Source organism: Harpegnathos saltator, unplaced genomic scaffold (assembly GCF_003227715.2).
Source record: "Harpegnathos saltator strain DR-91 unplaced genomic scaffold, Hsal_v8.6 scaffold228, whole genome shotgun sequence".
Lineage (NCBI taxonomy): Eukaryota > Metazoa > Arthropoda > Insecta > Hymenoptera > Formicidae > Harpegnathos > Harpegnathos saltator.
The window spans coordinates 416,461-436,162 of record NW_020230015.1 but is presented as its reverse complement, the minus strand read 5'-3'; the positions used below and the strand labels follow the sequence as shown (position 1 = coordinate 436,162).

The following is a 19,702-nucleotide window of genomic DNA, read 5'->3' as shown; positions in this document are numbered from 1 at the left end:
TGTGAGTTTCTCAGTTAAGTCGTGTTAACAAACATTCAGTTCGATTCAATTTCATTCGACTTCATTTTGGGGGAATATAATTGACAGAATAGAAAAAGGTCAACGAACAGAAACGGGTAAATAGCGGGTTAATAAAAAAAGTTATTTTTAATAAGCTTAACAAAAATTGATCCGTGTATTAAATCAAACGTACTTTCTCTACTTTTGTTGGTTTGACAATTTATTTTTGGAACTTTTGAATCACATGCTTATTATTTTTTTCTCACAATAGCAGAATAATCCCTTTGGTATTACAAAATATAATAATGTATTTTAATATAAAATAAAATATATATAAAATAATATATTTAAATATAAAATATAATATTACGATATACAAAATATAATAATAAAACAACAATGGACGTCATAAATATTTTGATAAAGTATTCTTTGATATAAGTATTTGACACAGTAGTCATATAATATGATATTACAATAAATAAATGCATAATATATATTAAAAAAATTTAATAATAATGTATATTATAGGAGGTATATCTGAAAAATTTAGAGTCAAAACTTTCTGTTCTGAACTTTAAACTCTGGTCTGAGAACTTCATGCATAAAACAAGTTTCAAGTAGTAACTATTAATACAGGCTTAGTTATACCGTAAAGTCTTACCGTTTACGTAGACCAAAATTCATTGGCCTTTCTAATCATTCGTATCATGTCTAGATATGCGCGTATATTGTAACTGTTAACGATTTAACTAATTATTGATTAACAATCTAGTTAATAATTATTGACTGATCATTTGAACAGATTAACTAATCATATCATATTATATTACAGTTTCAACCTAGTAAATGTTACAGCTTTATTAAAGCTCAAGAGAGTAATTATCTCTCTGTAAATACATTTTCTTAGAAATCTTTACAACGTTTAACAATACATTAATAAAAATACGATCTGCACACATATGTACAATTGAAGAAAAATTAACCATATCAGAGTTGAAGCAATCGAAGTCAAAGTTACAAGTATCGCATGTACGAGATAGATGTCGAAATTACGTTTTAACTCTAACAACCAAACTCGTACGCTTCTCAAACAAGAAAACGCTAAAAAGAACTTTAAGAAATATTAGAAAAAAATTACAATATTATTGTGTCGATTATAAGTCTGTTAGTATACTTTTATCGGTACACATGAAATTTTTACACAAATATGTAACGCAAATAATGTCAGTCAAAAGTATTATAAATTATAAAAATTTGTTATATATTTATATACTATAAATTGTAAAAATTATCAAAAAACGAGAAACAATTATTTCTTTTTGGGTCTTCAAATATTGTGCAAGTTTAATTAAAATTCTTTTGCAATAATGTCAAAGTTATATCATAAATTATAAATCATATTTATAGACACTTAACTTGTCTTGTTAGACTTTTACCTGTCATATTACTTATGAACTTTTTAACAATATTGTCACAGACCAGCGTGTATTGTAAAAATATACAATTCAGATTTCAAAACAATTTATATACTTTATTGTGGATGCACGTTGTCTGGAAAGCAACTCTGATAATTCGATAAAAGAAATTATTTCTGAAAAATTCCCTTGAATTAAGTTCTTTCGCGTTAAAGATTAATCACGTGCCAAATTGCATCCAAAAAGAATGTCCAAATCGTTTTAAAGCCTAAAACGGTTTGCACACATTTCTCTCGTTGAAGTTGCTGCGCTTCAAATTGTCACAATTGACGAACACTATCATGTTTGCATTTGCGCAATGAATAATCGGTTTTGATAGAAGCCAAAGAAGCAATACGATACGTGACATCGAACATTGCAATTGCAACGGAATGTTCAAGAAAAAAATTAGTACCTTTATTATATTCTTATCTATTAGATAAAATGTTTATAACAGGTACTATCATTTTAACCATGGTTGTAACCAATTACTGTGCAAACACATCAGCAATAATTATGTCCAGCAGAGAAAACTACTTTGCAACTGTTGTAAAAATCGTGAACCGATTGGTACTTTTAGTTTCGGTTAAATCTAAAAAAGCACACACATCAATCAAATTGATGAATAGCAATTGTGCGCAGCGGAATGTCTCCAGTGCTGACAATCTCAGTCGCTGGCGCTGCAATCCCATTGAGTTTTCATCGCGAAGCGTCTTCGCAAATGAAGAGCAAGTATTACGTCACATCTTGCGTTCCGAAATCAGTTTCAGAAACTTTGGTTTCAGTCAAGCTTAGTAGGCCCGAAGTTAACTTGCGTTTATTGCATAATTGATCAGCTGATCACGCTTGGACGTTCGCGGCCATGCCGCGAACATCATTTTTGTCTCTATCAAACTTAGTTTTAGCTACTAGTTTTGTAACTTCAGATAGAGAAATGGGAAGATTTTTTATTACTTATTATCATGATTATTATCATGTCGAATCTCCCGATCATGATGTCGATCACGTCATCAATTACGTATCTAACAGTTAATTTAAGGCCTACCAACTTTGTGACTATTAGAAGCTTGAATTAGTTCTGGTCCCTAGCAATAGATGGCTTTAGTAACAAGTTAATGGTAATACGTATGTTGAAATCTGGCAACACTAAAAGATTTGACATTTCTCTATGACATGTGAGAGTTTGCGCGCTATTGTTACTAATAGTTTCATTGTTTATACGCATCTAAAATGAATCGTACAAAATTGCATTTTTGACATTCATTACTATTTTTGTTTGATCTCAAAAAATCGACAACTAAAGCTCATGAATGCTTGTTGGTGACTTGTGGTTGGCTCGTTGGAACTTATTTATGGTGATCAAGCTCTATCGTGTTCCAACTGTAAATTTTGGTTTCAACGATTTAAAAGTAGTGATTTCGATTTAAGTGACAAAGAACATACTAGTCAGCCAAAAAAATTCGAAAATTCTGAATTTCAAGCATTATTTAATGAAAACACCGCTTAAACGGAAAAACGATTGGTTGAATAATTCAACGTCGATAAATCAACAATTTCTAAACACCTACAAATTACGGGAAAAATTCAAAAGGAAGGCAAATGGGTTCCACATGAATTGAGTAAAAATGCCATTGCAAATCGTTTGAATATCGCCATGTCTTTGCTTGTCAAACAGAAAAAAAGAGTTTTCTGTGGCGAATTGTAACTAAAGATGAAAAGTGGATTTATTTTGATAATCTAAAGCGAAAAAAATCGTGGGTTGATTCAGAACAACTATCAACATCGACACCAAAGTGGAACATTCACGGTCACAAAGCAATGCTTTGTATTTAATGGGATATGGAAGGTGTGATGAACTATGAGCTTCTGAAACCGAATGAAACAGTTACGAGGGAGCGATACCAGCAACAATTGAACAAATTGAATGATAAATTGATGCAAAAAAGACTAGTGACAGCCAGCAATAGACGCAAAGTGATTCTTTTGTACGATAATGCTCGTCCACATTGCTTCAATCGTTAAACAAACATTGTTAGAGCTCAAATGGGAAATCCTTCCGCACCCAACGTATTCTCCAGACCTAGCACCATCTAATTACCATCTATTCCGATCGATGCAACACGCATTTGGCAGATATACACTTTAATAACTACGAAGATCTGCAAAATTGGATGTCTGATCGGATTGTTTCGAAAGACAGATCGTTCTATCGTCGCGGAACCGCTGTGTTGCCAGAAAGATGGGAAAAAGCCACAGCTAACGACGGAAAATATTTGGATTGGTGTAAATTTAACCATTCCTTTAAAATAAAGATAAAAAATTAACAAAATAAGGCCAATTAATTCAACCTCCTAATAGTTTAAGGTCTCCTAATAGTTTAAGGGCTCCTAATAGTTTAAGGCCTATCAACCTTGTAACTAAAACCAGAGTCTCGGAAACTGATTTCGGATCAGGCCTATGGTGACCGATCGCGGCGGATTGGCTTCCACTTCGGATTCGGAATCGCGATCACACGTCGTGCGCGAGAAACGTTCGGGACATCTCGCCATAGGCATGCCACTTCCAGAGACAACGGTGACTAGATAGCAAAGAGAGAAGTGCTGCCTTTTAGGGCAGTTAAGTGCACAACGACGACTACAACGAGACGACGAGAGAGAGAGAGAGAGAGAGAGAGAGAGAGAGAGAGAGAGAGAGAGAGAGAGAGGGGGGGAGCTTCGGCCCATACCTCCTCGTCTCGTCGCATCTCGCTCTGCCCGTGGCATCGCCTTCGATCGGATCGGATCGACCGCGTCGCATTCTGCCCTGCCTCTTGCACGACACGAACGCGCTTATGCCGACGATCCCGGCGACCCCGATCCTTCTTAGAACGCGTGAACTGGCGAGGGACTACTCCGGGTTTTTAGCGCGGTCGTGAAAACGGAAAATGTTCCCTTTTTTCATTGGTCGCGAGAGCATTTTACCGTGAGCAGCGGCGTTAGCCGACGCTAAGTTCACTTATGCCGACTCTTAGCGATTCCCTTATTAGATTATAGTTCCGTCGAAACTATCTCGAAACTCACGAAGAGAAGCAAGCTCGAAGGCGATTGAAATCGAGAAAAAGCGCAGGCGGGGACACCAGAGCGGAAGACGAACGCGCCGAATATGCGATGGCGCGACAGCGACGAAGATGAGGAGGCTGTAGGTAGGATGGAGGAGGGGGAGGTAAAATGCTTTCGGAAATGGAGGATACAATTATCCATTCCATTTTATTCTGTCGGCTTTATTGCGTGTAAAAAAAGCAAAAAAGGATAACACAGAATTTCACGTTTTACCTTCATAAGCCACGCAAAGGACGGAAGGATAAAAAAGTGCTGCAATAGGCTAAACCTGAGAAGTAAAAAGAGGAATCCATTCCTCTTTTTGTTCTCCTGTTGCGATACGCTGCGCGTATGAATCTCGAGAAGCCGCGACTGACGCACAAAGAGGAAAAACTGATTGCGAATTAACGCGAATTAACGGACGAGAACGCATTCGAGTTGAAGGGAATCGAGTTCCCGGTTCTGAATCAAATTCGGCCCTAAGCATCAGACATTCCGTCTGCTTCGAGCAGAAGATGCGCCCGGTTCGCTCACCGCCACGTTAATTCGATCGATCTCTCCTCTCCGTGCATCGAAAAGCGACGTGAAACGCCAAGCTCGGACACCAGCTCGGAAAACTCCGCGTCCGTTTGTGAAGAAGGACAAATCTCGAGGTCGAGACGAAACGTCGGTGGAAGAGGGTGAGCTCTCTCGATCCCGAGGGAGCTCAGCGCGAGACTCACGGAGATAGAGGGAACAGAGGAAGGGGGAGAGGGAGGGGGGCGAAAGGAGAGCAATTGTAAAATAACAGAAAACGAAGAGTCGCCGTCGCATCGGCGCGCAGCTCTCGCATGACCTAACGACGTCGCGCGCGCGTCCCGGCGAAGGCACGCCCTTGATCGACGAGAATTCGCCCGCGACGGGAGCGCGATCGATCGATTTCGAAGGGATTCGAAGAATGCCGACGAAACGACAGTGGCGGCGGGGACGGTGGCGTAGTTTTCGGTAAATGTGTCGAGAGCGGAGTGCCCGCCGAGAGAGAGAGAGAGAGAGAGAGAGAGAGACGCGCGCGCGGAGCGATGTCGTTGCCCTCTTCTCCTCGGTCTTCCCTGCCCGGCTGTCCGACTCGCCGCCGCCACCGCCGCTGCCGCCGCCGTCGTCGTCGTCGTCGTCGTCGTCGTCGTCCCGATCTCCAGCTCTTTCTTTCTTTCTTACTCTCGCACGCACGGCGATATCTCTTCCCGTTTCTTTTTCGCTCTCTTACGGACGCTCTGCCACCGCCGCCGCCGCCGTCGCCGCCGCCGCCGCCACTGCCGCCGCCGTCGCTGCTTCTGCCGCTACCTCTGCCGCTATGGGTACATACTATCCTTGTCCCCTCCGCGAGACCATCCTCTTATTCCCACTCCTCCTGCGGAGCACCTGTCGTGCCAGGGAGTTCGGCGCGTTAGGGGCGCTCGACTGAGGTAAGTAGACGGTGGGTTATCAGTCGGCACAACATCTTCGTCGCGAGCGGAAACGCGAGCCCCGAAGTGCGGTAACGCATTCTCTCTCTCTCTCTATCTCTCTCCCTCTCTCTCTCTCTCTATCTCTCTCTCACGGTGCAGACGAAGACAGGATATACCGGAAGTGGAAACGCACGTTTAACTCCCTCTGTCTCTCTTACTCTCTCTCTCTCTCTCTCTCTCTCTCTCTCTCTCTCTCCCTCTCTCCCTCTCTCTCTCTCTCTCTCTCTCTCTCTCTCTCTCTCTCTCTCTCTCTCTCTCTCTCTCTCTCTCTCCCTCTCTCTCTCTCTCTCTCTCTCTCTCTCTCTCTCTCTCTCTCTCTCTCTCTCTCTCTCTCTCTCGCGGTGAATGTGTCTTACGCTGCAACAGCCATCTCTCTACCGCGAAACCGTTCAAATTTCATTCAGACATTCGCACACCGTGCCGTCGCGCGGGAACGCGTTTTCTCTCTCCCCCTCCTCCCTCCCCTTCTCTCCTTCTCTCGCGCATACGGCGGAAATAGTTCGGGAAAGAGAAGCGTGAGAGGGAATAAGAAGCGCCGGCAGTGCGAGAAGCAGCCGCTCGGCGGACCTACAGATCATCCATCCATCCCGCCGTCGCATTTCCGTCCCCCGCTTCCTCCTCCTCCTCCTCCTCCTCCTCCTCCTCCTCCTCCTCCTCCTCCTCCTCTTCCTCCTCCTCCTCCTTCATCTTCTCTCCCGTATTTCACACACGTGCCGAGTCGTTAGCGTGCACCGGCGACGGAGTATCGACGCACGTCGGCGTGTTACCCGCGAGACGACGAGACGAGACGGCCGCTGCGTCCCGGTAAGCCGCAGACGCGCGATGACCGCGAGCGCGACCGCGCCAAGGTAAACGCCAAGCAAGGAGGTCACGACGCCGGTGAATTGTGTTAAGTGCGCCAGGCAACTTATCCGTCGCGAAGTGGCTCGCGAGATATCTCCTCGCCCGTTGGTGCATACTCCGCCACGGTAAACGGCGGTAAACGCAGGCACGCGCGCGCGCGCGCAGCGCTGTAACGAGTCGTCTCTAACGGTCGATACCGACGCGACATTGTGCACGAAAAGCGGAGACAGGAACGCAAGCCGGCAAGGAGACGAGCCCCTCGCTAATAAGGTCCGTCCGAAGGGAAAAGGCGAGGAGTAATCAGGCGGTAAGGAGAGATTGTGCCGGGATGCTGCGCGAGGAGCCGCTGAGCTCCAGCTAACACGTGGCGATTACGCAGACACTCCGCAGTCGCGAGGTGAGCCTTACGTCGCGCGGTCTGCTTCCACTGCGCGGCTACTTGATTGACTTCTCGCGTGTGAATGCGATACATTGTATTTGGCTTTTCCTTTCCTTTTTTCTTCTTCTTCTTTCTAGAGCAGGGTTTCCCAACCTTTCTTTATTATTACTCACCCCTGAAAATTTATTAATGGACCTTCGTGCCCCCTGCAAAAAGAATTATTCGTGTGTTTTATGGTAAAGATTAGTTGTTAGGGTTATTTTAAGGTAAGATGTTAATTTATAATAATTTATTGTTACATAGTATTGTTTTGTGGAAATTAACTATCATTTTAATATTATAAAATTATTACTCATGGCATCAAGCTTCGCATAGTGATACGTAATGAATATACACAGATACGTAATAAATATATTTATTTTCAATTTATAATAAACATTTATATTTTAATAACATTTTTTTAATTTGATGGTAAAAATGTCGGATTATTCCAGAATCCATCTTAATCATTATTAATTACAATCACTTTTCCTCGCACCCTCAAGAACGTTTTTTCACAACCCCGGTTGGGAACCCCTGTTCTAGAGGTACGCGCAAAATATTTGTATTTATATGTAAATATTTGTATGAATATTCGCGCGAGCGCATTTGCATTTCTCTTTGGGCCGCGCTGCGATACATCAGATAAATACTTTTGTTGAGGAGAGAAAGACAGGAGAAATGAGGAAAAAACATAATACAAACAATAATATACTTTAAATATTTTCGTGAAAAGCAGAGATTCTCTTCTCTTGGAAGACGGATATTTCTCTGTTTTTTACAAATCTGAAACCCGCGGCTTTGTTCGTTTTAACATTGCCTTGATGGAAAGCACGAGACAGGAAAAATGCAGAAATTGAGAGATAAGAAGAAGAATAGGAAGATAAGAAAGAGAAAAATAGAAGGAAATGAGAGAAACAAGAGAGAAAGGCGTAAGGAGAAACACAAACAAGACATAAAAATTGATATACTTAAGATACTTTAGAGAAACATTTCTCTTGAAAAGCAGAGCTTCTGTTTTCTTTGGAAAACAGAAGAAATATCTAGGCTACTCAGCTTTGTCCTCGTAAAGATAACTCGCTCAGGTAAGGGTTAAATTAAACGCACTCAGGAAGAGAGTCGAAGAGCGCGTAGAGGGAAGGATAAGGAATTCTCCATGTGCAACAGGTGCGAAGGATCTATGAAATGGATCACGTGTGAGCATAATTTTATCGATTTGTTCATTTTTACAGAACAATGCGTCGCTCACGCGCGTGCGCATTAAAAGTCAATTAGGTCTCTTGACCATACGCGTCTAGCGATTCAGCAATGGTTCTCCGCGGCACACGTGCTTCCCACGCTGGCGGCGAGCAGTCTTGGCAACCGAATGCTAATAGAGGCCGGCTAAAGAGGGGCTAATAAGGATGAATCTCAAATTGATCGCCCGACTAATGATGCACTTACGTCGTAACGGAACAGTTCCGTTACAATATACACGCATTGGAATTTAAGTAACTAATGTCCCTCGGAAGGACTCGAGGAATTCTTCGCGCCCCCTCTCCCTCCCTCTCTCTCTCTCTCTCTCTCTCTCTCTCTCTCTTGCTCACTCGCGAGTAGGAGAGGAAGAATAACGCGCACCAAAGACATCGTGGCGTCCTTTCAGCCTTCCGGAGGTTAATCGGGATCAGCGTTAGTCCACGTAAATGCAAATGACCCTGTAACATCGTTCGGTACGCTTCGCCTAGCATGATTTAAAAGAGCGACCGCGGCTCTCTCCCTCCCCCTTCTCTCTCTCTCTCTGTCTGTCTCTCTCTCTCTCTCTCTCTCTCTCTCTCTCTCTCTCTCTCTCTCTCTCTCTCTCTCTCTCTCTCGCTCTCACGGGCACATGCTCGCAGGTACACGCACACACGGCAAAACGAATTACCCGCGATCATGCGTGATCTGCTTACCGATGTAAACGCGTGCGAATAGAACGACCGTGCCGAAACAACCAGGCGGATAAGGTTCTTATATGAGGAAATTGGGAGGGGAGGGAATGTGGTCGGTCGACAGGCAAGCAGGCCTCACCAAATTTTCGTGCCGCTGGTCCAGGCGCAATGTGCCTGAGATCCCCACGTGCTTACGGGCCACCTATCTCTCTCTCCCTCTCTCTCCCTCTCCCCCCTCTCTCTCTCTCTTTCTCTCCCCGTCTCTCTCTCTCCCCCCTCTCTCTCTCTCTCTCTCTCTCTTTCTTCTCTTTCTTCTCTCGTTCGCTGTGTCTCCTCTCTCGGCTCTCCTCCGTCTCTACCTCGCTCTTTCGTCGGCCGCTTTTCCCCTCGCCACCTCTTTCTCCCTCACGTACGGATAAAGGCTTCGTTCCCGCGGATCGCCGGCTTCACTCTCCTCTCTACGCCCCTTTCTTTTCTTCCTTCTTTGTCTCTCTCTCTCTCTCTCTCTCTCTCTCTCTCTCTCTCTCTCTCTCTGTCCTCCCCCTCCCTCTGTCTCTCTCGTGCCTCCTCGCAGTCGAACTGATCGGCGACCGCTCTTCGCGGAGCCCCGAGACGGCGAGGAGTTAGCGCGCGCATTCCGGTTAGCGGTCCGGCGAACGCATCGGCGTTCCTCCAGCTACCGCCGTCGTTGCCCTCGTGTCTGTCGCCATCGTTAGCGCTCGAATGTCGGGCAACCCTTACTTTCTCGTCGCGGAGGAAATTAGGTTCAGATCGGTTACGTACGCCGAAGAGTCGAGTCGTAGCGCCCGTGACGCGTGATGCGCCACTGGAGAACTCTCGATAATCGGACCTCCCCGATCAGTCAGGGTTAGCTGGGTGCAGGTCTAGCGCGCATGGGGAATGGAATTGTCGCGCGATCGGGCGTCGCGAAGGTATCGCGAATGATGAAACGATCCGCCAACGCGGATCGTCTCTCTCCTTTATAACTTGTCCTGTTCGAACGACGAGGACAGCCCGAGTCCCACGCGCTGTCGTAAAGTCAACGTTCTCGAGGGTCTCGAAGTATAAACGCGGATAATGCGCTATTACGCTATATATTATACGCGCTCCGCGATCGCGGTCATCGCCGAGGTACAAGGTAGCCGCGCGAGTGTGGACGTGGATCGCGTCGGAATAAGCGCGAGCGCGAATCCACGTGTACCTGCGGATCGGCCGTGGTAGCCGAGTGTCGTGAATCACCGAGATGTGTTTCTGATTTCGCACGCGGACCTCTCTCGCCTCCTCGCACCTCGGCCGAAATCGTGTCAGACGTTTTTGCCGGTTACTCACTAGTCGCGCTTAAAAGTAACACCGCTCCGTTTTCAAGTGGCGTTGCCCCGTTACCTAACAGAAGGCGTAATATGGTCCACATACACGCAGACCGGCGGTTGCTTCAACTGGAGGTAGTACCTATTTAGTCTTCCTATTTAATATTTGAGACCTCGATGTATGTTTCGACACTTGGAGAGTTTGAAGTTATGAGCAATTTGACTCTCCTCGAGCGACTATTCGAAGCTTCGAGGTTCTTCGTAGAACTCACCTTGGGGAGCGCGAGAAAATTCTGTGCAATTAGTATTGTTCAAATATTCGGGTACCTACGCTTCGAGATTTTATTACTTGTGAATAATGCCTCGAAGTATTCGTGGAATGTTTGTAAATAATGCCGCGAAATACATAATTTGGATATTCGAAGCTTCGGTATAATTGGCCGTTTGAAGTTGAAGTTTGAAACCTCGGATAATTCGTCTTTAATATCGTCAAATGTTATTCCAATATGCAAAATATAGAAATCTTTATTGGAACCAATTTTGGGGAGCGCAAGAGAATTCTGTGCGATTAGTATCGTTCGAATATTCGAATTTTCGGACACTTATGCCTCGAAACTTCACTTGTGAATAATACCTCGAAGTATTCATGGAATATTTGTGAATAATACCGCGAAATATATAATTTGGATATTCGAAGCTTCGGTATAATTAACCGTTTCAAGTTGAAGTTTGAAGCTTCGGATAATTCGTTTTTAAAATTTCGAATCTTCGAGTGTTATTCCAATATTCGAAGCATAGAAATCTTTATTAGAACCAATTTTGGGGAATGCAAGAAAATTCTGTGCAATTAGTATCGTTTGAATATTCGAATTTTCGGATATTTACACTTTGAGATTTCATTATTCGTGAATGATTCGTGCCTTCAAATATTCATGGAATACTAATAAATAATATCGCGAATATACAATTTGGATATTCAAAGCTTTAGCATAATTGGCTGTTTGAAGTTTCAAATAATTCGTCTTTAAAATTTCGAATCTTTCGAATCCCAAACGAGTTTTGGGAAGTGCAAGAAAATTCTATACAATTAGTATTACTAACTGATCATATCATTAACTGATTAAATTATTAAATAATTAAATGACCCTTCGAATATACTCATACTACATTACTCACATATGATGTTTTGAAACTTTAGAAATCCCAACATGTAGACACATCGAGAAATCACTAGTATGGCGCTTTAGATTTAAAAAATATTAAAATTGTTGCGTCATCTTCTCTCTAAAGTTATTATAAATCGAATGAAATGACCTCGACTTCACAGTTGTATATGGAAAATTAACTGTTTCAGTTCTCTCGATAAAATTTTCATCTTTAGTTCTCAAAACTATTTTGACATGGTTCTAATTTTGTTTGTATAACACAATTTCAAAATAAAGTTCAACAAGACCATCACAGAGTAGATTCAATACGTTATTAGTTGCATCTATATATTATTTACTTAACTTTCAGATCAAAACAAGAATTACACATATTATACAGTTAGATCGACATTTTGGTTAAAAAGATACAGAAATTGTACAACGTTTTAGTATAGTTAATCTTTCACCGTCGATCAATTTTGCAATTTAAATTCCCACGTCAGACAGCTGATCTGACTCAATTCTCATTCGATCTGTTTGCGATTTATGCAACAAAATTTACGTAATCCTGAGAGACTCTTTAGCCAATTTTTTCTATACTATACAGGATGTTTAAAAAGAGGGATTCAGGGCAGATAGTACTCACTAAGTGAAAGAAAAGAGTCCTAGTAAATATGATTCGAAAAATTAATATTGTCAAAGTTATGAACAACTATTTATTTTAAGTAAAGCAAGTAACCTACTCGCTTCTGGTGCTTGTAAAGTTTACAGAAGATTTTCTGCATGTCCTCCTTCTATTTCTACCCTTCGTATAACACAACTGTGAATTTTTTAAAAAATTCCCGGCTATATTCTAACTATTTGATCATTTGACTATCGTGAAGAATGCACCATGCTTTTAAGAAATCCTTATAAAAAAAAATTCAGGGGATTTAAATCGGGAGAGAGAGGAAGCCATGAGACTGATCCATCCCGTCTAATCCATCTTTCCGAAGGACCTATTTAAATGTTTGGTGAATTATACCAGAGAATACAAAATGCCCGTCAAACAGTTGGAACAAAGCCGAGAATTTCCGAAAGAGTTCGCAATTTTATAGTACGAAAATGTGAGGCGTGTGTAAAAACAGCAGGCGGACACGTAGAAAGTCTTTGAAGGAACCAGAAGCGAGTAGATCCCCTGTTTCCATTGAAATAAATAAATAATTGCTCATGACTCGGACAAAATTAATTTTTCGGTCCATTAGGGCTCTTTTCCTCCAGTTAGGGCTTTCTTCCTCCATTTTATGACTACTATCTGCCCTTAAGGCTCTCAAACCTTTCTTCTTCTTAAATACACTCCGTATAGACCGTTTACTTCTTTCGAGCGTGACTTTCGAGCATCTACGCGTGAAGTATTCAACGTGACAATTGAAATCAGCCGCGAAGTGTCCCGAGGAAGACTCGACACGGGATTCACCGCTGCCCACTCGCGAAGTAATCGGCGGGCTCTCTCCGGACGCATCGCCACATAGAGCGCCACATTTTCATCGGCGGTTTCAGCGGCTCACTCGCTCGCTCGCTCGCTCGCTCGCTCGCTCCCTCGTTCGCATGCATTCCGGCCCCGCCGAATTGAAGAATGCGGCGCAGGCATTCTTTTCCGAAATTTGCATCGAAATAAGTCGCCGACGCCGTTTGGCCTCTCCGCCTCGTTGTTGGCGGGCAAAAGGAGTACGCTAACGGTTTTCGAACAGGTGTCATCTCTTTTTTCCGCGCTTCATGAAATATTCACCAGGCATACGATTACGTTAGTACGGGCCGCACTAATCCGTCTGTCGACGGGGGCATTCAACCTCCGCGCGCGCGCGCGCCGCGTGCGCCTTGGAATCGCGCCCGACATAACTTTGCATTCGTTTGCCGGTGTAATTCCTTGACGAATTAACATCGGCGCGCCGCGACTTCGCCTATTTGTCGAGGCAGCGGTACACACGGCCGTGGGATAACGATCGTTTATCGTTTTCACCGCCACCAAAGGAACGATCGATGGCTTATGGGGACGAGCGATTTATTACCAAGACAAATAGTCGACGCGGTGTCGAAGGTCACGCGCAGTAGGTCTTCGCTTTATCCGGAAATTCGTTGTATCCCGCATCATTGGCCGAGTGCGAAAGTTTCGATGAGCTTTGTGGTAAGAGGAAGGACTGGATAATTTTATTAACGATTTGCGCACATTCTGCCGATAAAGTGCCGCGAGACGGCAGTCTACCGTGATTGCGATGTATGTCGAAACGTCTTGAATCCTGGGAAGCAATCGCGCATTGGGTCAAGTTGGCATGCGACCATGCTTTTGGTTCATCTGTTGTTTAGTTATTGGAAAAACAGTGGAAGAGAAATCACGAAATATCAAAATGCAAACACTTTTCCCACAGCTTTTCCCAGAGCTTCATCGAAATCGGGAATTTCTCCATTAAAGGTTTAATTTAATTTAACAAAGTGAATTCAATAGTAAATTTAATTTCAGTTTAATTTTAATATAATTTAATTTAGCAATTTGGGGGGGACATTATAGAAAGAGATCCATGGGAACAACTTGAACCGAGCCGAGAGAACTTGACTTTAAGATTGAATATGGCGACTAAACTGCTTTAACTTTTTCCGCAAAATTTGGGTATTCCCTTAATCTCATGTTTGCGTCAGACAGCGAGGTTGCGATGTATCGAAACGTCTTGAATCCTGGGAAGCAGTCGAGCATTGGGTCAAGTTGGGATGCGACCGTGCGTTTGGTTCATCTGTTGTTCAGTATTGGAAAAACAGTGGAAGAGAAATCACGAAGAATCAGAATGAAAACACTTTTCCCAGAGTTTCATCGAAATCGGAAGTTCTCCCATTAAAGATTTAATTTATTTAACACAAAATTTAATTCAACAGTAAATTTAATTTCAGTTTAATTTTAATCTAATTTAATTTAATTTAACAATTTGGGGGGGACATTATAGAAAGAGATCCGTGGGAACAACTTGAACCGAGCCCAAGGAACTTGACTTTAAGATTGAATATTGTGATTAAACTGCTTTAATCTTTTCCGCAAAATTTGGGTATTCCTTTAATTTCATGTTTGTGTAAGACCATGGTTGCGATGTATCGAAACGCTTTGAATCTTGCGAAGCAGTCGTGTCTCGAGTCAAGCTGGCATATGTTTGGTTTATCTGTTGTTTAGTATTGGAAAAACAGTGGAAGAGAAATCACGAAGAATCAGAGTGCAAACATTTTTCCCAGAGTTTCATCGAAATCGGAAATTCCCCCATTTTAAAGATTTAATTTATTTAACACAAAATTTAATTCAACAGTAAATTTAATTTCAGTTTAATTTTAATTTAATTTAATCTAATTTAACAATTTAAGGACATTATAGAAAGAGATCCGTAAGAACAATTTGAATCGAATCGAAGGAACTTGACTTTAAGATTGAATATGGCGATTAAACTGCTTTAATTTTGTCCACAAAATTTAGGGATTCCCTTCATCTCATATTTGCGTAAGACAAACTCATTTCAACGAGGCGATCGAAAAGTTGATTCAACATATAATTTATCGTAGTAGCCTAATCTCAGGTGGAATTATTCATATTGTACAGTTTAGTAGCTGAAGGAACATTTATATCACACATACCACTACGTTTCAGTTTCGTTAATTTTCCTTGTTCACGTGACTCACGTCGACTCTTATTCAATTTGATTCGTTTGCAATTTGCATCACAATACATGCGTAACCCTGAGACTTAATTCTGTTTCCCCGATTTTTTCCGAGAAATAAGCATCAGAGAGTAATCAGCGACAATTGCGTTTATATTATCTGTGCCACAGTCCACAATCCCAAGCAATTGGATGCCCGGGAAGTTTTAATGGCGGAATACTGAAAAGTGTGCCGAAACATCGCCTCGATCTCCGTCGCATTGCAGGAAGGAACAGCGGACTGGGAAATGGACTTTCGGGATGTATTCTCTGCGCGGATAGCGCCATTAATCGCGGTCAATATGCGCAATGCACGATTACGCAAACTCGTATATCGCGCACAACTGAGCCCGCGCGACTGTAAGATATCACGGCCATCTATTTATGTACTTGACGATTTCAGCGCTTCCGGATGTTTGCACAGACACCGGGCAACTAGTACCGCGCGATGCGTATCGATCATCGCTCGCTGCTTTTGCAGCGGCTCGCGGAACGAAATCGCGCGTCGAGAGGCATTATAGCGCGTTATTCGGTACCGCAGCCTGAGCTGTTTGTTATAACGCCACAGCGAGGATCGCAACGCGCGAATTGCACTCCCAACGAAGTCGAAATGTACCGCCGCAATCCCCTGACATTCTCATAACTATTAGGTTGGAAGTCCTTTCTCATAAACACTCCGCTTCGGATTTTTGTCCGCTTTTTCCGTTAAAATTCGTTTTCCCTCCATCCTTTATTCCTTTCGCTCCGCCGCTGCATTGTTTATCATGGAGAATGTATTAGAAATATCCACAAATAAATCAATATTTACAAGACTATTCGTTTTATAATAATAATAATAATAATTACATCAACAACAACAAAATTATTAATAACTATCGAAAGACTTTAAGAGTACTAATCACATCAATAACAATAACAAAATTATTAACAATTGTCAAAATACAGTTATTAATAATTTTATTGTTGTTATTGATGCAATGATTATTATTATTATAAAAATAAGAATTTCGTAAATACTAGTTTATTTGGTTAACAACTATCTTGAAAAAAATAAACTGTAGATATACGAGCTGAGTTTAAAGTAAGCAACAATTTTACATAAATAATATATTTTAGTCTCATTACTATAGTAACATTATTATAATTATTACATATTAATAGTATTACTCGGCATTACATTTGTTATTTAAATAAATACTGAACTAATGTATAATCGGTGGAAATATAAAAGCTTTCTCTCTCTCTCTCTCTCTCTCTCTCTCTCTCTCTCTCTAGACTTTTAAATGTGCTTTATTTCTTTATATTCGATTGCATATGGATATTCTTATAATTAACGCAAGTATAAAAAATACTTATTTAATATCAGTATAATATTACCATTGTACACATATTTTGTATCCTTGCTTTTTTCTTTTTTTCCTATATTTACTCCTTGCACATATTTATCCGTATTTTTTCTCTCTTGAATATCTCGGGCCTAGTAGCAACACTCATCATAGGCTGTCGCCTCGTTGCATTAGCATTTTTTTTTGCTTGTAATGCGAACATAGTAGAATAAAATAGAATAAATACACTGAATAAGTGTTGACGAAGAAAGCATTTGTCAAATAGAAGTATACCAGCTAATGAAACGTGTACTTTATGGGAGAAGATTTCTAAGTCAACCTAATATTTCTATATTTACATATCATCGCCACTGTTTTATTCGCGATGGCATACGAAAATATTTCGTACGTTATGTGAAACATTCACGTGATCGAAAGCACGCCGTGCGCGATTAGTACGTGTGCGGTACGTCCTCCGGTATGTGGAAACCGATATCGCCGTGGGTCTGCCATTATCTATTATCTATCGCATTATTAGGTTCATTTGTCACGCTATCGTGCGTCTTCTCTGATATTATAGTATACGATTACGCGCGCTACCACGCTCGTCGAAGATGCACGCCAATTGCAGATATATATAACAGCAACCATAGTCAGCGGAAGATAAGCCATGACACTTCCCTTTTCCATAAAATCGCAACAGTTCAATCTCCAACAACAGAATTTCTAAAGTAAAAATTCAATAATTCTCAAAAGATGAAACTTCCCGCCGAATTTATGAAACTTTTAGTAGATTTATTGAACTTTCCTTTTCTCGTAAATGTAGAAGTATTAGGTGGATTCGGATACTTTTTTTTGCTATATGGAAAATATATTTTAAATAAAATATAAAAATATCCCATCCATCTGTATTCTATTTGGAAGAAACTTCGTTTATTGTTCCTATTCAATTTTATTAAATTTATTCAATTAGTAAAGGTTTGGAAATATTACTGTACGAAGAACCGCGTTTATTTTTTATCGTAATCAACACCAAACAAGCTATAAAGCGATATACATATATATACAGGATGTCCGGGATCTTTTGGAAACGAGAAATTGCGAAGAATAATCAGATCAAGGAAAGTCAAGTACCATTTTGCAAAAATAGCAATAGTTATTGAGTTATTAATGATTCAAAATGACCATATCTAGAGGCTCTTTTTTGCGAAAATTTACTTATTTGCAAAATGGTAAAGGACTTTTTTGTTCAGAATGACTTAATCTACAATTATATGACTGATTATATGACTGATGTGATAATGATGATATGAATATGATATATTAATTTTATAAGTCTGAACAAAAAAGTTCTATACCATTTTGCAAATAAGTAGGCAAATTTTCAAGTTATCAATTAAAAGAGCCTCTAAATGTGATCATTTTCAATCATTAATAACTTAATAACTATTGTGATTTTTGCAAAATGGTACGTGACTTTTCTTCTCAGTTTGGTCTGATCAATCTTCACAAGTTTCGTTTCCAAAAGATCCCGGACATTCTGTACATATATGTTTTTAAAAAATGGCTTACGCTTTTTGTAAAAAAGAAACTTGAAAATATTTACTTTATATCTACCAGCGGTTTTTCCGCACAACTTAATTTATAATTTTATGCGCATACACACACACACACACACACACACACACACACACATATGTATGTGTATGTGTATGTGTATTTACACATTTCCATGCAAAGTTCATTCCTCCAACCTTAACCAGATCTAACCTAATCCAATAAAACCAAATCGAACTTAATGAAACTAATCCTAGATTTAAAAATGTACGCTTTAAGCGAGAATGATAACAAATTACTGCTGTATATGACGTGACATTTTCGAATTTTTGTCCACGAAAACCTCGAACCTCCTTAAAAACTTATACGTATATCTTTTTATAGCTTGTTTGGACGATTACCATAAAAAATCATCTTTGGTACAGTAGTGTTTTCAAACGTTCACAGTTAAATTTATTTTCCTATTCCCGGGTGGTTATGCGTTCCAAAGTTCATCGAACTAAGAATGCTGCAACCCTTCCTCCGCTGACTGTATGAAGATGCGACATGTGGTAGCAGTACACAGTATCTCGGATGCAATAGCACGTCGGATAAGGCCCGGGAGAAAAATCAATGATCAAACTCCGTTCTCGCGACACGATCGAGTCTCCGCATTTCCTCGGCTCTCTCTCTCTCTCTCTCTCTCTCTCTCTCTCTCTTTCTTCTCGCGGCTTCCCGAAATGTTTAGCCAACGGAATATTTCGCGACCACCTTTGCCACTCCGCTTCAATATTAATAAAATGATAAAACTCGGCGTAGGATGTCTACGGATGATATTCGCGGGCGGATGGTTTGAGGGAGGGGGAGGGGGAGAGAAATTGGACGTGAAATTGGATGACCCGGACTCTCACGGTTCGATGTGCCGTTTCCCTCTGTAATCAGACTGTAAATTCCTTCTTCAAATAACTATTTCAGTACTTCCATCGCCGAGATGTCGATGGTTATCAAATACAGCGCGGCCAACCCCCAAGCCACCTAACCCCATATTCGGCCACTATTGCTTCTTGAGTGACGTACGCACGCACTTATGTATTGCCGCCTGCGCTTTAGGATGCTAGCTCTAAAATTGAATTTCGTCAACTCCGGTTAAGCCAACCGACGATTAAAAGTAACAGAATGCTAACTTAAATCCTAACGGAGGTGGATACTTTAGATCAAGTTGATAGGCCTTAAATTAACTCAGATACGTTCCGTGATTGATTGGATGATCAATTATCAAGATAATAAGAATTAAAAATTTATCTATTTTTCTACCTGATATTATAATATTAATAGCTAAAACCAAGTTCGTAGTTCAGAAATAGTGAATATCCAAGCCAGCTGATCACTTATGGAACGTATCTGAGTTAATTTAAGGCCTACCAATCTTACAATTAAAACCAAAGTTTCCGAAACCGATTTTGAATTAGGCCACTTATGTTTAACGGCGCTTGAAG

General features: G+C 41.2%; 1 protein-coding gene across 1 annotated transcript in view; it reads left to right on the top strand.

Moving 5' to 3' along the window:
* Window positions 1-6,671: 6,671 nt before the first annotated feature.
* m (zona pellucida domain-containing protein miniature) overlaps window positions 6,672-19,702 on the top strand; it is a 64,646-nt gene continuing 51,615 nt past the window's right edge. The window contains exon 1 of the mRNA XM_011144276.3: window positions 6,672-7,258. The gene's annotated coding sequence lies outside the window, so the exon portion shown is untranslated. The remainder of the gene's footprint in view (window positions 7,259-19,702) is intronic.